The sequence below is a fragment of the Anastrepha obliqua genome, chromosome 3 (assembly GCF_027943255.1).
Source record: "Anastrepha obliqua isolate idAnaObli1 chromosome 3, idAnaObli1_1.0, whole genome shotgun sequence".
Classification (NCBI taxonomy): Eukaryota; Metazoa; Arthropoda; class Insecta; order Diptera; family Tephritidae; genus Anastrepha; species Anastrepha obliqua.
In genome coordinates, this window is record NC_072894.1 from 68,502,035 (window position 1) to 68,505,700 (window position 3,666).

Below are 3,666 nucleotides of genomic sequence, written 5' to 3' on the forward strand. Positions count from 1 at the left end.
AAACGTGGGTGACAATACGTGCCGCATGCTTTATTAAATTTGTTTTGTTGCTCATTCACCTGTCAAAATCATGAAATTTAAATAGGTAATAATATAAAAGTCTACCTGCCGCCGTAGCCGAGTGAGTTGGTGCATGACAACCATTTGGAAGTCCGTCGGTTCGAATCTCCGTGCCTGAAAAACCAAAATGATAGAAAAGGTTTTTTCGATTAGCGGTCGCCCCTTGGAGTGTATTTCTGCCATGAAAAATATCCTCTTAAGAAATACCTGCCGTTCGGGATCGGCTTGAAGTTGTAGATCCCTCCATTTGTGGAATAACTTCAAGACTCAAAGCGCCAATTATATATTTATTTTTAAGTCTCCAAGAGCTTAGAATGACCGTCAAATTAAACACGTCTTATGATAAGTTTTAGTTTCAAAAAAAGCGAGACTTCTCATAATGCCAAAAAATCTCAGGCAAGGGCCCTTCGCACACGTCTCGTACCGTCATCTTAGCGTAAGTGACGAAATGTATGGGAGAAGGTACGCTTCCTTGAAACACATATGTATGAGTTCAAATGGCGAGCCGCACATGAGCTCCCGAGCCTCAGCTACTCATACTCGTCACAGCAAGCATGCAGCCGGACCCCTATTGTACCGCAGCATCGTCAAATATGATAGTACTCTTGTAGTCTGTTATTTGCATGTAATTGGCCTTCAAAATGAATAATTTTGTTTGCAATGATGGAATCACGTTATACAAAACTTCTTAAAGGGTTTTGACTGTTTGTATAAGCTTTCTTCAACAATTTTGTAATTTACAAACATTTTGTTAATACCTACAAATGTTTTAAAAAACAGTTTCCTAAGTGTTTTATAGAGGAGTTAAATGCATGAGGCATAACTTTTATTAAAGTTTAGACAATGCTTTTGAGAAATCCAAGCAATTCTTGTACTCTGTCCACCAAACCAAAATCTCTAAAAGAATGGTACATGCCCCTGCGTAATCATAATCCTTTCGGCTAATGCATTCGCACATGTTAGTATTCGGCTAATTGAGAAAATGTAACGGGGCAGCAGTATTGGAATTTGTAGTGACAGTCAAGCTGCACTAAAAGCCCTTGCTAACCCACGCTGTTCCTCGAAATTAGTCGCTGAATGTAAGATAAAACTGAACAGTGTTGCAAAACACAACAAAGTTAGTCTTATTTGGGTGGCTGGACATTGTGGTAACGAGTTAGCTGATAAATGGGCAAATGAAGGCTCTGCAAGTATGCCACTAGGCCACTAGGCCCTGAACCCTTTCTAGGTGTTCGATTCAACTATGGATTGAGGACTTCATGAGGTTTACCCATAGAGGTCGTTGGTCTGAGTTGAACTCGTGCAGAGTAGCAAGTGCATTGTGAAAGAACCAAACAGGAAAACAGCGACCTTTCTCCTAAAACTCAGCAAGAAGGACCTGAGAGTACTGGTGGGTGTAATCACCGGGCACAACGTCTATGGTCAGCATATGGCTACTATGGGGGTCGTGGACAGCCCGATATGCCTATCCTGTCTTGAGAATGACGACACAGCAGATCATTTTCTCTGTAGCTCTTCTGCATTTTCCAGAATCAGACTTAGAATATTGGCTTGCGATACACTGAGTATGGACAAAGTTCATACTATTCCTCTTCCGGATCTCTTAAAATTCATCAATGAATCCAAGAGATTTGTGGAAGAGTTACCTTAAGCTAATTTATCCGTTTTTACCATCCACTTTTTATCTTTCCTATCTCTATTCTTTCTACTGATATCTATCCGGGTTTAGTACAATGCTCTACTGACTGATTGCTTGGTCTTGTCCAGCCACAAATCTAATCTAATCTAATCTAATCTAATCTAGTATTCTGCTTTTGAAAATCCGGCTTTATAATTTCTCCTCCTGCTCCTTAAAAGGATTTTTAGACATCCTGTAAAATGTCTTAAATTTGTATCTCCCTTGTGGCAATAAATAAACTGCTGTTTGACTTATTCCTAATGAACGAATACACCCAATGCACCCTTTTTCTTTTATTTACTCCGATGGAGCAGATAAAAAAGAAAAATGTCTCTCGATATCTCTCTCATTCAATTGATGTGGCACCCAGTTTTCATTTTGTCGCCGAAAAAATTTGGGAAATGGCGAATACAAGAGGCCTAACACTTTATTCCATAACTCGGTGCTATTATTTCGCACAGTGGTGTTATTGTAGTTACACGCTCGATCGTTGTCGGTTCTTGGTGCGAAGGGTTTTGTTTTACTTTTTTATTCCTTTCGTCCATGCGTTCGAGGCTTGCAATTCATTATTTCATTTGACGTTGTTGGCTCATCTAAACACTGCAGTTTATCCCTATGGCATATTCGACACATTTAGGTTTGTTGTCGCTTGTTTGTTTTTTAAACAAACAATTTGGATTAGTCAATACACATATTGGTACATACTCGTTCGACGAAATATCAAGGGAGGACAATATTTAGACGAGACCAATAAGCGAATAAAGTATTGACAAAAAAAAAACTCCAAATTTTGTATAAACAAAAACGGTTTGCCATTCAATGTGCCAAGCAAATTGTTGATACAACAGTTTATTTTTTTGTTATGTATGCAAGCGATCCATTGATTTGGTAAATGATGCTAGCAGGGGGATGTTGTCATTCGCGGAGTTACATTTCATTTGATTTTAAGAACTGACTGGTACACGAACTGAATCAGCGGTAAAGATTTCTGTCAACAAAGACTTTTGCATTTTGCATTGAATGAATGGCAAACAGAAAGAATTGTTCGAAAAACAAACGATTCAGCAATATTTGGAGAGAAAAAACTGCTACTACAAGACCACACTGGAAGCAACAACTGTCCACATACATATCTACTACTTATGGGCATTTGCGGTATTGCGGTTTTAGGTAAACTCATTGCCAATGAACAAATAAGCGAGGCATAGATACCAAAAAGCACGAAAAAATTATTTCCCACCATCAAGAAATTTATGACGCACGAATTTATATCTTAGTATTGTTCATTATGTCTACAGGGTCCGGCTCTCGAAGTGTAACCAATTAAAAAGGCCATAACTTTAGTTTGGAAAATTACTTTTATTCAATTCAAAGTAAAAAATGTGTGAAAATAATACAAAATTAAGAATAAAATTACTTTTGCTCGATATGACCACCTTTTGCCTTGACTATGGCCTTGAGACGGTCCAGAAACGAATTGCAAGCTGTCCGAATGTGACTTGCAGGTATTTTGGCCCACTCGCGGACAATGGCTTTTTTTAGCGCCTCGAGACTGGTGAATCTTTTAGTTCGAACCTTGCTATCCAAAATAGCCCAAAGAGAATAATCCATCGGATTGGCGTCTGGTGAATGTGAGAGCCATTGTGTGGACGTTATGAAGTTGGGAATGTTTTTTAGCCATCCATAGTTCACTCGAGCTTTGTGAGACATGGTCTGCCACCGAAATGTTTATCTCCCACGGTTTCAAAGCAATCTCTAGAATACTTTCCCAATAATATTTTGCATTTACCTTGACGCCAGGCGCGATGAAAACAATTGGAAAACGCCCATCTGTGCTTACAGCGGCCCAAGCTATTACCTGTGACGGATGCTGCCTCACAATGTTTGGAAATTGAATGCTTTCGGCCAAGCGAAGCAACTCCTTCGCT